Genomic DNA, 22,014 nt, shown 5'->3' on the forward strand with positions numbered 1-22,014 from the left:
AATAGAGTAAATATAAGCCTGCACCTGTATACACAAGATGATCACAGTCTACTCAGGGATACAAGAATATAAATGCATAGATATGGATGGTGTGCCATTACCAAATGCCAGTATGTTTTGAACAGTGATTCTTGACTAGATGTGCATATCAGCATCAAGTATGGTGTTTTAAAAATATAGATGCCAGGCCAGACTCAGTGCTTTACCAGAGAATGAGGAAGGAGGACCCAAAGTCCAAGACCAGCCTTAGCAATTTAGTGAAATCCTACCTCAAAATAAAAAATAAAAATAAAAAAAGGGCTGGGGATGTTGCTCAGGTATAGAGCATCCCTAGATTTTGTCCCAAGTGCCAGAAAAACAGGCAAACAAAAACAGAACTTGTTTACATTGACTGAATAAATTTCTGAGATTGGAACCTGGAAATGAGTATTTTTAAAACTCTACAGGTGATTCTGATGTGCACTATGGATTACAACAACCAATGGACTAAAATACATGTGGAATATATTAATATTACAGATTTAAAAAGAAGTTAATTTGGGCTGAGATTTTTAAAAGATGGTGTCATAGAAGAGATGAGTTTTGAAAAAAAAAAACTCCAAAATGGACAGAAGGTAAGTGAAACAACCTTTTTTTTTTTTTCTTTTTCTTTTGTAGCTTAAAATGAAATCTTTCCTTGAAGGTTTTTATTTCCTGTACTTCATATTCCTAATTTGATTAGAACCAATTTATTAAATCTATTGGTATGAGATAGAAAATAAAAAAAATTTTACCAATAAATACCTGGAAATACTATTTTCTAATATATCTATGAGAGGACTACATAAAATCAGGCTTAAAAACTTACTTGAAAGGTCATATATTAGCATAGATTAATATTAATATCCATAATAAAGAAATGTTATCACAGATAATAAGTACAATTTAGACTAAAAAGCACCAAAAGACAGGATTCATGTTTTATTCAAAAGTTGATTATAAGATCTTTACCATAGGGATTGGTATCTAGAATACATATTATATGTATTTGTTGAATGAGTGAGAAACTTAAATTTACTTGGGTTATTCATTCCCCCTTGCTTTTGAGGCAAATTACCATGGTTTCCAGTTGAAGGATCTAGTATTTTAGCTGTGAAGTTTTGGGTCATTTTTTGGTTTTTTGTTTTGTTTTCTTTATTTGATCGTTTGTTTTGTGGTATTGGGAAATGAACCCAGGTGTGCTTTTCCACTAAGCTACAACCCCAGCCCTTTTTATTTTATTTTTTATTTTGAGACAGGGTCTGGCTAAGTTGCTGAAGCTAGACTTGAACTTACAATTGTCCTGCCTCATTACAGGATTACAGGTGTGTACCACCAGGCCTAGCTTACTTTCATTTTTTTTTTTTTTTTTAATCTTGAATTGAGGGCTACCAAAGAATTAACAATTAGCTCATAAGAATAAATATTTAGGTTTTCTGTCTCTCAGAAAAAGACCTAAGGGAAGAAGATAAATGTAGATAAATGTAGAGAGGGCAAAGGAGTTGTAAGCATGTAGGCATCAGGAGAATTCTTCTACATTAATGCCCAGAAAAACTGGCAAACCGTAACCCTAACCCCACAACAGGACACAGTAGAGTCCCCAAACCTAGCCACAGACAGCAGCAAGGTTTCAGAAGTTCTCCCAAGTTCTGTCTGCTGCCCCCTATTTTTCTGTAGGAGAAGGTTATTCTGTCTCTGTTTTAGTTTGGGCTGTTAACGGTACTTTAAAGGCAGGAATAGAATACATAGAATCTTCATCTCAGTCTACATTAGGTCTTCCCAGCACCAGAGAAGCCAAGCTTCCTTAGCTTTTGTTGTGGTTATGGAAAAAAATGTCAGGAGATATTCATATTCTCCATGAGGGATTTTGTAATACATTTGGAAATAGTTTTAAAGGGAGAAAATAAGAAGAAGAGTAAAGAATGGAAACAAAACACAAATGGGAAAAGTGTAGAGTGGGCTGAGGGCAGAAAGCTTTGATGATATTATTCATACAGTACTTAGTTGTAAAACATTTTTAGAACATTCTCAGTGTGAGACAGACATTTATTTTGGCATTAGGGAAGGGGAAGGTCAGATCTGGAAGATGAAGTGTAGGCAGAAGTTATTGTCACAGTACAGGTGCCTGTGAGTTCAGCCCTGGTACCTCTACGTGAAGGCCAGGTTGTTCATCCCCATCAGTTGCTTCTGGTTCATTTAACATGACTGTAGGGTAGCAGGACTTTAAATGACCATGCCATCCTAAAGAGTGTTCAATGAATTCTTGAGGTGACTATATTCTGACAGGCACATGGAATTCAGACTAATCCAGAACCTCCAAATTGCTAAGTAGAATCTTTATAAGCATTTGGGCTGCAAAGTAACCTAGGGAACTAGTTTGGAAGATGTGTGATACCCAGCTCAAGGCTCGTATCCACCGGCCATCTTAGGAGTGGTGGCACTTTTTTGCCTCCCTTTCCCCCAGTCAAGTGCTGCTTGATTGCCTCCTCCCCAAGAAGCTTGATCATTATTAGGGAAAAACACTGAAAACAAATACGATCACATGATTCTTCATAAGCAGCAACTGAACAGGAACAAAACCAAAATAGTTTAATTCACATTGGGCAACAAAAAAAAAAGCTGAAAATAAAATGAATTCATGTGTTAATGATATTTCAGGAGTAGACTGTTACGTCCCTGAGGCACTCAACAGCTGTACAATAGGGATTTTAATCAGCAGTGGTATCTGGACCTAGTGCTACAAGCTCATGAGATCCGAATATGGGAATTCCTTCTTGCCAAGGCTCCAGGTACTTCAGTTTGGGAGCTTGAAGTGGATCCTGATAAATCTCTTTATACAATGGAAATTGGCAAATGCTATAAATCAGGATTTTTTTTTTCTTTTGTAGAGAGTCAGTGAGCCAGTTTATCAGCATACCACTGAGTTACTTGCACATTTAGAAGAGACCCAATATAAATATGTCTTTATAATTAGGAATGTTGCTTGCTAAGTAAATATTTAAAGAAGGCACTGCTAAAGAGAGTATTTTTTAGACTTTCTAGGGTGAATCTTTTATTAACTGTGACATAACAGCTAGCAAAAGCCAGACCTTGGTCTCCCCATCCTTAAAATGAGAACATAATAGTACCTGTTTTATAGGATTGCTTTGATGATGGAATGAGTTAAGTGTGTGATACTTTAGAAAGTGCAAGGCTCAATGAATATATTCTATTAATATCATCAGAAGATGAGAGTGTGTGGCTTTTTAGTCTTCTAAAAGACTGCTTAATTCCAGTGTTATCTTCCTTCTTTAACTTGTATATCCTTTAAAAGCTAATACCAAACTTCCCCAAGTTTTGTAAGGTTCCCTTAAATAAAAGCACATCAAATCACTTTGAAATGCATAAAGCACTATGTAAATGAAAGGTACAATAATTATGTTAAAGTCATCATCTTGGATTTTGTTTATACTGCATCTTTGAAATGAGCATCAGATTTTTCTCTAGGCAGTTACTGCTCCTACAGAAACAAACACAGATGGTGCCCAAACTTCCTACTGAATAGTTTTAGGCAATAGCATTTATCAAAATACCACAGGTCACTAAATGTACAAAGACTCAAAACAAACCCCACATCTCAGTGTCAGGCCAGCTTGGTAATTTAGGCAAATAAGCCTTTGTTTGATAATTCAAGGATTTTCTGATGTGTAAAATACACTAGCACAACAGAGAATCATACGTGTAAGCTGTCTCACAAAATAGGACATCAACACGTGATTTCTTTTTAGAGAAAAAAATTCATTTTTTTTTCTCTGATATGCATTTCTAGCTAAAGTAACACCAATTGGTTGTGCATGCAGCTGTCCCCATTTGTCATTGACCTTCTAGAAGTGTCTTAAAGATACTTTTCTTATACTCAAACTTCAGAACCCAAGCTTTGGAGTATAATCTTCAATCCTTGAGTGAGATAATTCCATGATTTTTTTACCTCCGCTCTCTTAATGGGGTTTTCCATTGTTTCAGGCCTGTTTGCCCTTGAATCAGTTTCTTGCCTGTCCTCTGGCTCAGTGAAGTGGAGGAGATCTGATCCCTGACCCAGGTGCTGCTGACTTCTGCCCATGGAGTCTTTGGGGTGGGGACCCTGGCAGAGACTAGAAATTAAGAAGGGAGAAAACTGGGCATTACTCCTGACATGCATTTTGTCTCCTTCTCTTCTTGGGGCAGCAGTCGCTTCTCTTCCCTGCTCCCTCCCCAGCTTGCCCTGTTCCAGTCCCCACCAGGTATTAAGGCTCCTGGGTTGCTGTAGCATACCTCTTTTCCCTGTGTTTCTTTAATCCAGGGCTGGCATCCCCTGTTACCAATTTCTGAATTGTCTTACTTTTTTCTGTTTTTCATCTTCTCTTTGATTACCTTTTTCCTGTTTTTGTCATTTTCCTGCCACTCAAATATTCTAAGCGAATTCTGTTTTCCTAATTGGGCCCTGATTGATCCCACGTCTGACACAGGCAACTGCTCATACTGAATTCTTGGGCAAGTAACACTGCGAGAAGGGCAGTTCTGTTACTCTTCATAGTGATCTGAGAGACCCTTCTGGAGCATGAGCTCCTACCACCACTGTTCTCTTTGCAGCTCTTCTCCTTTAGTTAAATGATGACTCTACCTTGAGCCTGCTCTGTGCCATGTCCCTGGGATGGAGACAGAAAGTATTTTTCTTTGTTTCTGCTAACATTAGTGTCAGAAGACACTCAAGCATCACGCCTGATTATTAACCTAGCCTGTCTCTCCTCTTCACAGTGCATTCCTCAAATGCACGGCAGGGAGCTGGCTTACAGGTGGTTGAGCTGCTAAATGTTAATGCCTTCCTGGTAAGTCACAAAGGATGACAAGGTCTCCAGACCTATTTCCACATTCATGAATAATAGGATTGGGATATGATAGGTTAGTTACATACTAGAATTCTGTTCCTTTGCTTTATTTTCAAGGACACAAAACAACTTCATATCTTTAAAGTTCAGATTAGTTTTATAAACATTTTCTTAATCTGAAAGTGTCAAACTAGAGTTGTGTGTCCCATGCATTTCTAAACCTATTTTGGACTTATGCATTGAACCATACATCAATGCTCAGTTTCTAAAAATAATGTTTTGTGAGATCTTCCATGTTTTTTTCCATTCTTGCTATTCTGTTGCAATACTCCTCTTCCTGAAATGAGCTTCTTTTTCATTTTCTTTTGTTGTATTATAAATTCTTGTCCCGAAATCACCTTTCTGGGGGTGCCCACTGAGCTTCCCGCTTCCTATTTGGCTGTGTTGTGTGTAGTCCCCTCATTTGTGTTTCCATCATGGATTATGTGAGATAATACTTTTGCCTCCCTGTTTTCTGAATGGACTTGCAGCTCCATAATAACAGGACTGTGTTTCATCTTTGTACTTCTAGCACCCAGTAACTTCCTTGGCATTTAGGAATCATTCAAAACATATTTTTAAAACTGTTTCTGAACAGCACTCCAAACCTTCTGGGCCCTCCTGGGCTGGGCAAAATTTAGTACTAGATTTTGGAAAAGGAAGGTTTTTATTTTTTAATTTTTTTAATATTAGGAATATTTTACTAACAAAATAGTTATTAAAAACAAACCTAGTGTTTGTGTCTTGCTTTTCAAATACTGATGACCTTGTTGAACAACAGGGATACACAAGAGAAACAGGCAAATATGAAGAATGGTAGCACTTTAGCAAGTTTAGGATAAACTCAAATCTTTACCTTGTTTTTGTTCTTTTTCACCAGAAGTTGCATCCTTTTCCTGAGTGTGTCTTCCTAAATTTAAGCCTTTATTTTTCGTGTCCATCTAAATATATTCTCGTTGCCTCTACCATCAATTAAGTAAATGTCATGTCTCTAACTCATTTCCTTTAAAAAGGATGAGCTCAGCCGTGCTCTGTTTATCCCATTTATAATGGCTCTCTCTGCACACTTTGGTCCATTGCCTCCGGTGTCGTTTCTCATGCATCTGTTTATTCTACCCAATTAGACTCAGAGCTCTGCGGTCAGAGGTACTTTTTCTTTTATATCTCCTCACAGCATGTTCACAGCATAGACTTATGAGCTAAATGTCTTCTACATTTCACCAATATCTGTACTGGTATTTTTAGCTCCTTGTTAAATGAACATACTTATGGGCTCACCCTGCAGCTGGGTCCACAGGCACTGGACCACCTACACAGGACACAGTTCTGACTGGATTCCTTATTCTAGACCAGAGATGCTGCAGGTCAGGCTGGGTAGCACAGGAACTTCAAGACCCCATCTACTTTCCTTTAGTGCAAGGAATATTCCTAAGCTATCTTTCCCTGGGAACCATCATTGTCCTTCTAACAGTTGTCATCATTGATCATTGGTTTTCTGTCACAAAATCTGTTCATTTTCTTCATACAACTTATAATTGCATACTTATGAAAGTATGTATAGAATAAGCACATAAAGTGAATAGAGAAAAAATTATATAAATATGCAACATACAATAGTAGATGTAAACTAAGTAACATATGAAAGACCAATATGTACGAGCATATGCATGTGTTTACTTTGTTTTGATTTTCTCTTTCCATCCACAGATTTTCTTTACCTCAACTTCCTTCACCTCTAAACACCAAGCCTACTAGGGATCCTGGCACATAGTAGGTACTCATAAATATTTATTGAATAAATAATAGGTGAATGAGTGAATTAATGAAAGCGAAGAATTCTTAACAATCATTAAGTATATCACATCTTAAATTTTACTCAATAAAAAACATAGAGAGAAAGGAGAGAAGTAAAGCACAGAACTAAAAGAAGTCCCATTTTTTTCTCTCTACTCCAAAAAATTTAGAATCCGTCTCCTTCCAGAAAGAGGCTCCCATATTTCTCAGTTTGTTTTTACCTAGAAAAGAAAAAAAGAAATGCAAGAAATCTCTGCTGTTCACCATTGGTGCTATTCACTAAAAAAGACCATAAATATTTTAGTTAAAAAGTTAATGATTTCCAAATGGTGTAGCAAAAAAGCTATTTGAACATCTCTATACTTACTGCTGCAACCTATTTCTTCTCTACTGGTAAATCCTGATACCTTTAGAATATACCCATAGCAAATGCTCTCCTTTCTCCTGAATAAGAAATCCTGGTGAGAGAAAAGAGTGAAACATAGTTACAGGAATGTGCAGTAGAGTGTGGGGTGACCCAGACTGTCTGCTTCCAACTCCTGGTCCACAGACAGAAAGACTGCTTTCTTTGTAGGCAAGTCATGTCACCATGCTTCACTTCTGTTTCCTCACTTATAAAATGGAGATCATAAAACCTAACTCAGCTGCATTCTTCTTAGTATTAAATAAGTTAGAACATGTATAAAGCCCTCATAAGAATGCAAAGCACAAAGGTAATAATAAATGTTCATCAGTCATATTCTTATTCTTGATATGATTATTTTTGTCACCATCTCCAAATTAATACAGATTTACTGCTAATACAGAATGGATAAATTCCCACTAGGACTAAGCAAGGAAAAAGAGAGCGGAGGAATAATGTATACACAAATAATAGTAAGAGTGAGATGGGAATATAGCCATGGTTGCATTAGAAATGTAAATAGGCATGGTGTAAATTCAGATTCTCAAATATTGTTGTGTCCTCTTGATAGTTTTCTTCCCTTAATTCTTACCCCTAAGAGAAAATGTTTCTTCAGATGTCATTTAAGTACCAAATGAATGCTACTTTTGTATCATCATCTTTGTTCCAAACACATTTGGAGAACTTTTAAGTAACTCCAGCCTTGCTAAGGAATCTCAACTGATTTAGCTCAAAGGTCTTCAAAATATTCATTCAAAGGCTATTCACATTCCCCATAGATGTTCAAATTCCTTTGCTTCATCAAAAAAGCACTATTCAGTTTTTATATTGCTCAACTGAAAAGCATAAAAAATAACATCTTTAGCCCTTATAAAAGCAATAAACAAACAAAAAAACCTCATCTGCCTTTCCCCATGTTTTTCATTCTTTGCTAATGTATGCATGATTTCACTTAACAAATATTTAGATAGATCCTATTACATTGCCAGGCACTGCACTAGATACCTGATATAAAAAGAAACCTAAAACTATGAAACAAAAAGCAGTAAAAAAAAAAAAAAAAAAACAGTCTCTCCTTTCACAAAGCCTGGAGTCTAAAGAGGGTTTGCAGCAATAAGCAAAACATATATCCCAGCTACAAACTGAGTTAATAATTATGACAGAAGTAAATGAAAAACTAAAACAGAAAAATGGGAATGGGCAGTGGGGAGATTGAGAGTTGTTAGACCAGTTACAGGAGGCCTTCCTGAGAAAGGAAGAAACACCAGTTGCTGCGAGAAAAACAACTGCTGGCAGAGAGGACATCAGTGCAGATGCTGTGGTGTGGGAAGGAGCATGAGCAAGTCACTGAGTCTGCAGCTGGACCCTGGTGAGCCAGAGAGGATGGCATGAGAAGAGCTTGGAGGGACTGGTATTGAAACTGGCATGCTCTGATACATGCTTTGAAGGACAACTGTGGCTGCTGGAGGGAGAACTTGTGGAAGGAGGAGGATCTGAGTAAAATAACACAACCTAGCAGATTATCAGAGCAATCCAAGTAAGAAAGTTTTATAGTTTAGATATGGAGAACTAGACAGGAGAAATGATTGGGAGGTACTTGGATTGGAAAGAAACCATTTGTGATCCCTGAGTTTCTGCCTCAAGTATTGGATAATAGTTCTACTACTGAGGAGGAAAACTGGGGAAATACCAAGAGTTCTGTCTTGATCAGGTTAATTTTATGATACTTATGTGATAGCTGAGGGAAATGTTACATAGTCATTTGATTACACTGATGTGGAGCTGTTATATAAATGAGCCAAAGATGGCTTCTGCACATCAACCCTTAGGCCATTTTTTCGATGCAGGCTGAAACCCATTAACTCAAAAGTCAACCAGGGGGGAAAAAATCAAATTTTTACAGATGCATTAGTTTATTTTTTAAATATGCTATGCAAGCATATTTTTAGCCATATAAAATCGACCTGTTTTGCATACCCCACAACACTTCACTCCACATCTGCTAGAATAAATCACAAGTTATCAAAACCTAAACCTAATCACTACTGCCCTTTGATTCTCTCTGACCTGGCCTCCACTTCCCAAAGTAGCCCTCAGATAAAGGTTTTGTGTATTTCCTCCACCTCGTGGTCATATTTTTTTCTTGATCAGTCTCAAAAATTCCTCAAACCCCTTTAGGAGCTCAAGGAAAATAATCTGCCCTGGAGATGTCTTTCTGGAAACAATGAGCATATAGAAATAGTGAATTGATGATTCAATGATATTGCTTCAGAAGGAGTGTGAGGGTTAGGGTACCCTAGGACTGAATTTGAAGAGTTGAAAAAATTGAGATCTGGTAAAAAGGAAAAACATACAGTTTCAGGCCACACTCCAGTCTCTTCCTTTTCCCAGCCATGCTTGCTGACTGCCTCTCTCTGTCCCTGTGGTCTTTCAGTGGTATTGCTTTACCATAATGTTTCAGTATCTGGTTATTTCTCTCCATATGAGGCTGTCCTTGAAGGTCAAGCATGTGTTCACCCCTTAAGTTCCAGAGATCTAACTAGAACAACACCTGATATTGAGTACTAAATAAATATTTTCTGCCTGCCTGACTGACTAGATGACCTTATCAGGATGCATTCAGGAAAGGATAGTGATAATGTTTTGAGAGGATTCTGGTGGCTGGGGATGGTTAGGACATTTCTTGATATCATAATGATTATTTTCCATCTGAAGTTAGAGCATACTCTTACTCTGATGAAAACCCTGGGACATTGGGCTCATGTGTATTGTACAAATAGAAACTATATAGAGAAATAATGAATTAATACTGAAATAGTTCAAGCAATTAGGAAGGCCGTTGGTTTCATAAAAATTCAGGACGGCTTAATACCAATGACTAGTGTAAAGTTTATCTTATAACATTGTCACATTAGTTTGGTTTTCCTTCTTTAGAAGAAATCTAAAAACTTTAGGTCAAGTTGTACAAGATCTGAATTTGAGTCACTTCTGAGATTTTTTTGTTCCTAATTAGAAACTTTTGTGTGTGTGTGTGTGTGTGTGTGATTTCAGTGCTATGATCTTCATTTAAGGAAGTAAGATTGGTCCAAGCATATTGTGAGTTAGGTCACTACTTCCCTGTTTTTGACTAAGATATTGTTCATAATTCACAATATTGCCTTTCACAAAAACTAATATTAGAACATCTGTTACCTCAATCATAGCATTTAATGACTATGGTAGAAAAAATTCAGAAATACTTCATAGCAAAACAAGCAAATGAGATGCATACAAGATCATGGAAGCTAACTGAGTAACAAACTTCTATCCACAAAAGTGCCATAGACATAAAGTAGCACAATAGCTTCCATATCGTTTAGCTGTGGCATAAAATTGGTCATAAGATATGTTGCATATTAAATGAAAATGTTTTTGGTATAAAAGATAAGTAATCAATAATTTTTGGATATTGATTAAGAGACTTATCCTGATTCCAAATTTTAAAAATTTAGTAAGTGCATCTTAGAATTGATATTTTAAAATCCTGGGTCACAATTCATTTCTATGGCAGAGACAAATGGTTAACAAATGTTAGAGCTCTGTATTAAAGTTACATAATTATCTATAATTATGTATAATTGTAGATAATTACATATTACCTTACATAAACATCATGCCTAGTTAACTTTTTGATATCTGTTAGTGAAAATACTGACAGAGGCCAGTCCCTCATCTGATATATAAAACAAGTAAAATTATAAACCTAAATATGAAAAATCCTACATGTCAATTTATTGTCATTGCTATCAATAAACATTTTCATTATGATTTATCATTTATAGAACACTTGCATAATAATTTTAAATTATATTCCTAGAATCATAAAAATAAAGGTTAAAAAATGATAGATTGCATATTTAAATAGAAAGCATATGTATTCATCTTTTACCTATTACTTCCTGTTAAAAAAAATGAATATAGGGAAGAGGAAATATTGGGGAATGATACAGACCAAATTATAAAGATTGTTATACTGTGTGTATGATATATACTAACAAATTCTTCTATTATGTATACTTATAATACACCAATAAAAAATGGGACAAAAATTAGATACAGAAAAGCTCAAGTAACTAATGAACTTTTCTGGTTGCACAGGAAGTGAAGTGTGTTTTTTTTGACACATGAAGATGATGTTGTGGATGCCAAGGAACTCAGGGACTTTTTTTTAACATACACGAAGACCAGATCACAAAGACTGTATTTGTCATGACTTTATAAGTTCAGGAAACCACAATAATTGTCTTTAATGAGAACATATATTGTAGCATTTCTCCACAATTACCAAATACTATTCTTTTTTTCTTTTTTCCTTTTGTTTATCATTTTGGTACTGGAGATTGAACCCAGAGCCTCAAGGTAGGGACATGTTCCATCTCTAGGCTACATAGCCAACTCACAGGTGCTTTTCTGTTTTGCACACCCAAAATAATTTCCTTGTAACTATTTGTTTTCTTATATAATAAATGATCCTCTAGAAGTGAGAAGGAATTCATGTATTTTTGTTATATGTACAAAAATCAATACAGGAGGGAAAATGTAGTGATCCTCAGAGGGACAGACACATACTATGCAATATGGCCTTTGAGGCATCTGCCTACTCCTCTGGATCTGAGAGCCACAGGCTCTGGACGCAAACTGTTTTAAGGCACCTGAGGCTGCTGGAGTTTATTTAGTGATCATTGTAGGAAAAAAATACTCATTTATAGATTGTGTGCTTATTTACATAACATTCCTGTAACTCAAAACTACCCAAGCAAAGATTATCACTGTATGGAAATATTAGTGTTTTCTAGCTGAGTTATGGGAATTGCCCAAGATCACACCATAAGGTGATCACAGTGAACACTTTTGTGTCCACTGATTCTTAATCTTTTCAACAACCTTATGAATATGTTATCCTGATTTTACAAACAAGGAGGCTGACATGATGCTCAGAGATTTAAAAACTTGCCAGGTATACAACTTGTAAATGATAAACTGAATACACCAGAAAACTGTTAAAGGCTAAAAAAAATGCTTATTGGAAAGAGTATGTGAGATAATACTGTAGCACCATGCATATCACCATCACAATGATGAGCCTAAATATCATGGTTCTACTTAAACTGGATAGAGGAGTGTTAGTAAAGGTTGTGTAAAGAATACAAGGGTGATCGGTTTTAAGATGTGATGGAAACAAAGTGAAAATGTTTTCCTTGTAGATGTTTCTGAGCCTTTAATGTGCTATCATGCTCCCAAAGCATTTTATCACCAATCACTTCTTCACCTGCTTCTGCACACAGTAGCATCTTATGGGGATAGAGGTCTAGGAAACACTGAAATGACTAACCTTGAATATCCTGAGATTATTCAGCTGCCTATCCAAAAGCTCCATGGAGTACTCAAATATCACATTTCCTTCATGCAAGCATTGCTCTCTCTTTCTCCCCAGAAGAAATTTTTCTTTTAAAATCTTTTTAGAATTTCTTATATATAGTAGCTATCTGATATTTATGACATAAGCTATAACTAGGAAATAAAACGTGTATACGCACACATATCGGAAAATACGTATATATGAACACATGTACACATATCATAATTTACATATGCAAATGAATCATCTTAAGTGGCCACCTTGGAAAGCCATGCATTTCCCAAATAAAATTTAAAATGCATTGCATTTTAAATGTTCTCATAACTAACTTATTCAAAGGGGAAATTTTTCTGTAATGAACTAAAAATATTTGGAGCAAGTAGGAAATGAGCCTATCAAGTAATGAAGTTGATTTCCTTATGAGAGAAATGGGTTATGAGAACAGTTACAGAAGCAAGTTAGAACCTATATGTTAGAAAATAATGGCAGTGTTGAAATAGGCATATAGACTAATTGTGTCTACATTGGGTAAGAGGCAACTTTTAATTTTGTTTAAAATTTATTCTTGTTAGATTAAGTGAAGAGTATATATTTAAATGCATTCAAGCAAATAATTTGTGTGAAATAGGTAATAAAGGAATGACGAAAAAGTGAATGCTCTGACTTCTAGGTATTCAAGCTAAAAATAAATAATTTCACTGCATAAAACAAAAGAGAAACTTGTTCTTGAAATGGAGAAAGGGAATACCATCTGTTTTGAATTTTTTAATATCCTGATGTGTCCCTTCAAAACTTTGGGACTTCTCAGACACATTAAATAATAAAGTAAGTGGTGAGGGTTATCTTCCAGCAGGCATGAATTTGAATCTCAGACCACATATGGACAAATTACCTAATATTTCCAAGTCTCAGTTTCCTTATCTAAAAAATTATATGATTGAGGGGATTAAATGTGACAATGCAAAGAATATCCTTGGACCAATTAAATTATAATTAACCTGATTAACTGATGATAATTTCAAAATTGAAATTTTAAAGTCATTTTTTTAAAATTTGTGGGAACACTTTCTTTGCCTGAATCTCAAACTCACTTTGCTTAGAATTGTTAGTATCCTGTCAGACCTTCAGACAATATTTACTAAACATTTCCAAAGCACAAACCACTGTGCCAGAGCTACAAAGATGACACAAAAAGTTGTGTTCTCAAGTAGCTTATGGTTGATTGGAGAAATGAAATTCATAGCATATTATAATACCCCTTAGAAAAATATTCAAGAAAGACACCCATGAAGAACTATAGAAAGTTACAGAAAGGCTAGTTCTGACCAAGACTAGGAAATCTTCATGCTAAGGGACAATGAAAGGAAGAACTGAGGATATCTCAAGTAGAAATGTTTGATAATGACAGTTAAATTAATAGGAATATCATCAATCAAAGAATGAAGACCCCAAAGTGTATTTTCAGAATAGTGCAATTGGTTCAGTTGATTTACAGTGCTTAAATGAAGTCACAAATAGAATGTAGCTAGACCCTGGACAGATTTGTGAGATCTGGTATACTAAGGGAATAAGAATGGACTTTTTATCTGATGGGCAATGATGAGCTAGTTAAGGTTTTTGAATATGGGAGTGGTGTGATGAATGCAATATTGTAGGGAGCCTAACCTGGAAACTTCCTATAGTGAATGTGAGAGAAAAAAAAAATTCAAAGTGAGAAGACCAATAAGGAAGTTATTGAAGTAATCCACAGGAAAATGGGGGTACACCTCTAACAATGGAAGGAAGGGCATAATGTTGGCTGAGTGCTGGGAGGGGCTGAGCATGGTGGTGCATGCCTGTAATCCAGTGACTTGGGAGCCTGAGGCAGAAGGATCACAAGTTCCAGGCCAGCCTAAGCAACTTAGTGAGGACTTAAGCAACTTAGCAAGACCTGTCTCAAAATAAAAAATAAAAAGGGCTGGGGATGTGGATCAGTGGTTAAGTGCCCCTGAGTTTAATCCCTGACACTAAAACAAAACAAAACAGGAGAAGACATTAGGAGAGTTAGAGAACTTCTTTGGAGGTTATATTTCCATATTGATATATTAGGCACAATAATATAACTCAGATTTTATTCTTTTTGAGCATGTTAATGGAGTTAACCAAGGTAAGAGGCTTTGATTCAACTGAAGGAGTCACAAAGAAGAGCTTGTCTAGGAAAGTGGCAACGAAAATGGGAAGACAAGAACAAGTATGTGAGAAACACTTGGCAATAAAGAAGTCTAAAGTTCAAATCACCAGTTCATCTGTTCTCTGTCTTTGACTATCATCTGTCTTTAGTGTTTTCTACTTGATCATGTCCACGATTTCTATCTCAACTGACCTGATCCCTGGCATTTCTGTTAAAGGAAGATTTTCTTCACATTTCTCTTCCATGATGCTGAGGATGAGTAGATGCAATCCAGCTAGCACACACACACACACACACACACACACACACACACACACAGAATTTTTTAAACATGGCTGTTGGTCACTCTCAAGAGGGTATATCATTATGGATAAATGACCATCTATTGTGTTGACACTAACCACCTTCAAGTTAGACACTTATGAATAATAATGACAAGTAAAAAGTCAGACTGGCTAAACACTCAATAGTCTTCTGTGATATACAAAGGACATTGTGCAACTAATGGAATATTTTTGAGTGATGAATTGATTCTGAGTATTGGTTTACATAGTGTAAACTGAAAATCTATTCAAGTCACAAGAATCTCTTGAACTTGATATCTTAAATGACTATTTATTCTCCCTCTGTAAGAATGACTTAAAAATGGTTCTTCTATAGCAGTTTATGTATTTTAAACTTTCACAGAAATATTTAGATATTTCTGTGTAGATATTTCTACACTGATATTATGAGCAATGTAACAACATATACCCTTCATTCTTCTTCAGTAAATAATATTTTCCAAATGTTTGCAACTTTTTGTTATCCCTTATATTTTTCAATTGAATATTATACAGCAAATATCAAATGTGTTATTTGAAAATAATTGTGAATGTATCTGATAAGAACTATTTTTGTCATAACAAGCATTCCTTTGTTATAGCATAAATCCTTAATATTATCTATCATGTATCCCATGCACACATGTTGCCAGCTGTGTCAGAGATATTGCTTTATGGTTGGTTTGTTCAAATCAGTATCCAAAGAAGATTCAAACATCCTTTTTTTTGCTACCCTGTCTATAATATATTATGATTTTTGTCATTTGGTTTTTATGTCTCTAATAGTCCTCTCCTAATTTTTCTCAACATTTATTTACTGGAAAAACAAATTTTATTTCATAGGCTGTCACACTTTTCTACTTATAAAACAAAACTATAACTCATTCAACATTATTCAGCGAAAGCATCCTGAGTAATTACTATGTATAGGACATTTACTAGGTGCTAAGTGTGACTCAAAGATGACTGTAATCTGGAGGAAAAGGAAAAGGAAAAATGCACAACTATGGTGACAAATAGTGGCAATATAACTTACATGGTATGATACTATGGTTTTAAAAGCAGAGGTATGCTTTAGAAGATGAGGGCAGTCTGTTGTTAAAGTTAGTAGGTGAGATAGATGTGTTGGACTGAGCAGCAGTTCAAGAAGTTTGTTGGTATGGGATAAAAAGAGAAAGTTCAGGGCTGGGGTTGTTGCTCAGTGGTAGAGCATTTGCCGAGCATGTATGAGGCACTGGGTTCAATCCTCAGCACCACATATAAATAAATTAAATAAAGGTATAAAAATACAATAACATTATTTGAAAAAAAGAGAAAGTTCATTCTATGATTGAAAAACTTGGAGGAAAAAAGACATAAATCTGAGAAGTGGGGAAAGAGAGATGTAAGGGATTAATAAAATCATCAGTGAAAGAACATTTCTGAAGGCTATATCTAAAAGATAAGTAGGGACAGGTTTGTGAGTACATTAAATGTCAGGCTAAATAGCTTGACCATTGTCCTCAAGAACAGAAAATAACTAACTCCATTCATTTTTCCTTATATGGGAGACTTTGCACATTATGTAAACATAGATATTTCATTAGCAAGCAAAACACCAGCTCAGTTCATAAGGGAACTTTAAAAACGGTTGATGTACTCCAATAGCATCATTTTCAAATATTTATAGCAAATTGGCAAGATAATTTGATGTTATATTTTGTCCAATAACCAAGATTCTCCATTTAAAGGAGGACAAATTAGAACTGATTTAACCAACACCTATTACACAGTAGCTGAGAAACCTTCATAAAGCAAAATGAATTATAACAGTAAAAAACAACTCAACAAATTTAACATATCAGAGATGGGAGATGATATCCCTAGTAAAGATAGGGATACTAGTTATGCAAACCTCAAACTCTAAACTTTTCATCTATTATGAAAACGCAGTGAAGTTTGTAATATGTCTGTTTACTACCAATTGTCAATATATATTAACCCACAAATTCTCTTCACCAGAATAATACTTATTGAGTTTAATTAGTAAAAGATTCTCACATGACTACTAAATCATCAAAGATATCAAAGAAAGTATTGAACTTAGTTGTTTTATTGGTAAGTATCTTCTTTCTGTATGTTCATTCTTTAATAAATGGTGAACAGGATATTCAATATCATTATAGATTTTTTCATGTTATTGGGTGTCCACATATGCCAGAATTTGTGCTAGGTTTTGCAGAGGACAAAACTCTAAATAAGATGTGGTAGTAGTATTCCAGAGGCTTGTATTCTAATATAGATGATTAAGCACATAGATATGGAAGTAAAATTATGGGCAGGATTGAAATAAAGAAAGAAAATCGGCTGGATTAGTTTAGAGTTTCTCAACAGTAATACTATGGATATTTTCAATTAGCTATTTCTTGATAATTCTTCGTGGTAGGAGACCTCACCTCCTCAATTCTGAGTACCAAAATGTCTTCAGATATTTTTAAATGTTCCATGGGGATAAATTACCTGCCATTTTGAACCACTGGATTAGATGGAAAGTCCTATGTGTACTTTGCTAATGAGGACATCTTCCAGGACAAAAATCAAGGACAGTTGATAGGGGTGTGGATCCTGATGTGACCAAGTGGAGAGGAGAAAAGCATTCAGGAAAAAAAGAATGCAATGAGAAAGTAGCTAAACTCAATATGGGAAGGCAGTGGGTAAATATACCTTATGCTCAGGAGTCCTATGGCATTTAAAATTTGGGAGGTGGTTAGTTTTAAAAAATGCCTGATACAATAAAAAGCAATCAAATTATTGAGGTCTTTGAATAAAAAATAAGGAGTTTTTTTTTTTTTAAGTTTCATAGAGATGCCATTTGAACATATAAGTGAAGTGCATAAAGAATTATTTTGGAATGTTAATGTGATATTTTCGGATGGAATGATTGATCAATAAGAGAAAGTCCATTTGAGTTTGGGATTCAGTTAAGGACATACTTTGGCAGAAACTTATAATGTATTTGGGGATATGTATATCTCAGAATGAAGATAAGAGAGGAAGAACAAATAAGGAATTCTACTCTATAATATGCTTCTATGTTTGATCTCATAAATTGTTGTTGGCATTGTTTTCTCAGAGTGAACACTTCTTGATACAGCTGATTGGCAGATGTGCCCAGATTCTCTGGGACTCCAGCAAGTGGAAAGTTATGGCCAATACTGTGAAATGGTAAGGCCAAAGATGGTTTTATTCCAAACAATAACATTCCAGTGATATAGTCACTATGAATCCAGACTTTTGAATAATCTTGTTGAAGGTAAATATTCAAGTTAAATTTTATGCTCTGGGATAGAAAAGGTGTTCACTACTTACCTGATGAATGAATATTTCTGAAATTAAAATTTGTCCATATTTTTGGGTTGTCACCACAGAAGCAGACATTTGAAAGTCTCCCTATCTCTCCCATACTTTTAAGAGTTTCAATCTAAGTTTATAACTGCATTTCCCCATTTGCTGTATGAAATATTAGCGCAGGATATAAGTCCATCTGTGTGATATATAGCTACAGTAGAACCCCTGAGAACCTCCATTTAAAGAATTAAAACATACAGTTAAGTAAATTTACTCATGGTCAGTAATGATACTGTTAATTTACTCTGAAAAGATTTACTATCCCTTTGAACACTAAAACCTCTCCTGTATAGATAACATTAAAAATAGAGAGATAAAGAAGCAACTCTCAAAGAGAGAGGCCCAGGTAATCATCACCTTCACTTTATCCCCACATATTCTTCCATTCTTGCCTAAGTCACCACTTACTTAGATACAAGAGAGGAATATTTTTTGAATCATGGAGACCTTTTATTCTGTTTATAGATGAACTAGTGTATTTATTTTAGAAATTTTTACAACTTGCATTTGTAGATTACAACTATATTTGGTAGACATCATACAATTGAAATGTACTTTTTGAAAGATGTAGAAGAAATTAAGTAATAAGAGATCAACTAGAGACTAAGAAATGAGAACCTAGGGACATTAGTGGGGAAAGATTAACTTCAGGCACAGAAATTTTGATTTTTGTTAAATTAAAAACTCGAGTTCCATAAATAGGGAATTAAGTATGGTAGAAAATCAAGAGTTTTTCTAGAAGTTAGTTATAAAATAGATAATTGCAAACTTGAGTAAGTGAGACAAGAGGCTGCTATAATAATAATCTAGATGTTGTTCATTTATCAAAAGCAATTTTTAAGTATCTACAGTATAAATGACACTTTACTAGATGCAAATTAATGCTTACTTGAACTAGGGCAATGTCTACAGAAATGAAAATGATCCTATTGAATATTAATAAAATATTTAGAACCCAGGTTTTTTTCTGAGTCCTTTATCCTTACATTTACCAGATTTTACATATTTTAAACCTATCCACAGAATTCGGATGCTTTCCTAAAATAAATTATATCAAGAACCATGTGGAGAATTTAGCTATCAGTTGCAGATCAACTGCTTGTCAGTCTGTACCAAAATGCCATATGTTGCTGAGTTAAACAGCATCAGGGTCTAAAAATGAGGGCAGGAGAAAGACAGGAGAGAACAATGCGGCCCCCTCCTGGTTCTATCAAAGGCTCTATTTTTGTCAGTCACCAGAGAATTGAAATCCATCCCAGTCCTGCAAGAATGCTTTTAGTGAGCTGTGAGTGTGTTCATTAAAAGAAATGAATGAAACCAAATGGCTACTATTATTGATCATTTTTGCCCTTGTGGCTTTAGACTGGAAGTGGTTTTCAAGGGTCTCAAAAGCTATTACCAATTTTTTTCCCCTTAATTTGATTTGCAGCATTGTGGACACAAGTCATTCTAGCCACATCTGATCTCTGCCATTGGGAGAGATAGTTGATGAATGCAGGAACTTCATTTGAAAGACTTTTTTAATGCTTCTATATAATTTTAAATGTATATTGAACTAAATAAAAGAAAAAACACTTAGATTGTTAGAAAACTCAATTTCAGTCCCAATTTGACTTAAAGCATGGAGTGGTATAAAATCTAAAACTGTGGTTGAACAAAATCTTGTAGTCATTGTTTTACTTAATTAGTATAATGGTCACCATATGGAAATTTTTAAGTAAGATTAATTATATTAATTACAATGACATGCTATTTTGGTACTTTGCAAAACCGTTAAATGATATCAGTGAATTTTCTTTCATTTAAGTCCTCTTATGAAAGAACTTTAGGAAGATTTAAACATAGTAAAAATATTGTTCTATTTAAAACACAAGTACCATAAAGGTATCTCATCCATACATTCATGTGTACTCTTTGTTGTTTTGCGACATAAAAGTCCTTCATCACAACATGCAGTAGGTCATTGACACTTTTAAAAATATCTTTTCAAATCTTAATTTACTTTTTCATTTAAGTTAAATATATTTTAAACTAATACATAAAAACATTAAACTTGTATATGTGGAGTCATATGATGTTTTGTTACATGTATACATTGTATAATATTTAGATCAGGTAAAACATTTTCTATCTCCTCAAATATTTGTCATTGTGGGGCTAGGGTTGTAGCTCAGTGGTAGAGCGCTTACCTAGTGCATGTGAGACCCTGGGTTCGACCCTCAGTACCTCATAAATATAAAATAAAGGTATTATGTCCATCTACAACTAAAAAATATTTTTAAAATGTATTTATCACTGCTTATCATTTCTTTCTGAAATGTGCAGTATATCATTTTATTGGTTTTATTTCTTTGCTTGGTACCAGGGATTGAACCCTGTGATGCTTAACCACTGAGCACATCCCCAGCCCTTTTTATATCTCATTTAGAGACAGGATCTCACTGTCTTGCTTAAGGCCTCACTAAGTTGCTAAGACTGGTTTTAAACTTGCAATCCTCCTTCCTCAGCCTCCCAAACCACTGGGATTACAGGAGTGTCCCACTGTTCCTGGATGTTGTTGTTTTATTATATAATCATTTTATAAGGAATTGTCCATGTTCGCCAGTGGTTTTTCCTCTTTTTTGTAGTCTAGTAAAGGACAGAAAATTAAACAGGCACATGTAAAAAGTGCTACCATAAAGAAGAGCACCCAGGAGAATGCCTGAATCAGAGCAAGGATTTTGTAAAATAGTGTTATTTTTCCCTTTTCAAGTATATTTAAAATTCTCACAAAGATAATGTTTCCTATGAAAAATGGCAACACAGACATGTGTCTTCCATAAACTGTCCCATATATTATGGGACAGATAGAGCTACAGTAATTACTATTTCCCTTTACATAAATTCATCAAAATTTTTCATATTTTGACATTGGTAGGAAATCTTTTAAAATCCACCACATTTTATATCTTAGGAATCTCTTTCTGAGTCAGAATTCCTGTGTTTTCCCTCCTCTATTTCTTTTCCTCTTTTTCCCTGGATATGTAAGTCTAGAAGTAGTTCTTTTCTTTCATTGGTAAATATGATTTATCTGTTTCTAGAATAAAAAAGAGAAAGAAAGAAACACTGAAAAACCTGTGGTGCATTTTCTGCTTCAATAAATAGGTCACACTTTGTCAAATTCTGAATATATTAAGCCTTTGTGAAGTTCTATTTTTCTCAAATGCTAGGTTGCTGTACTGGATATCAAAGGGTAATTTATTTTGGTATAAGTAGACTGTTACTGCTTTTTTTTTTTTTATTCAAATCATGAATACTTCAGAAAAGATAACTGAGAGAGATAAATTAGGATGTTTGAGGAAGGGAGAATATTGGTTTTCATTTATATTTGTGTAATTGCACACTGCCCTCCAAGTATAGAGACATATTATTGTGACCTGAGATCTACAGGATATTGCCTTTGTTAATTTTCTGTGGCAGTGATGAATTTGAGGTGATTTATCCTTAAGAAAAATGTTCAAATGTCCCTGTCAGGAAAGTATTTTTGAACAACAAGGAGATCAAAAGTGACATTCCCTGTAGAACTGAAGCTAAAGCATGGGCATTAACAGAGCTACATTTTTCAAAGGTATGAAATATAAATACTCAAAAATATGCTA

The 22,014-nt window shown here is 34.8% G+C and overlaps 1 protein-coding gene across 3 annotated transcripts in view; it reads left to right on the forward strand.

Annotated features, from left to right (window-relative positions):
• Khdrbs2 (KH RNA binding domain containing, signal transduction associated 2) overlaps window positions 1-22,014 on the forward strand; it is a 616,356-nt gene that overhangs the window by 590,094 nt on the left and 4,248 nt on the right. For 2 of the 3 annotated variants that reach the window (XR_007109614.1, XR_007109613.1), the window contains exons 13-14: window positions 447-614; window positions 18,102-18,193. The gene's annotated coding sequence lies outside the window, so the exon portion shown is untranslated. Of the gene's footprint in view, window positions 1-446; window positions 615-18,101; window positions 18,194-22,014 lie in introns of those variants that run through there. The other variant, XR_007109616.1, reaches the window with a different exon arrangement.

This window comes from Sciurus carolinensis, chromosome 7, assembly GCF_902686445.1.
Source record: "Sciurus carolinensis chromosome 7, mSciCar1.2, whole genome shotgun sequence".
NCBI classification, from domain to species: Eukaryota; Metazoa; Chordata; class Mammalia; order Rodentia; family Sciuridae; genus Sciurus; species Sciurus carolinensis.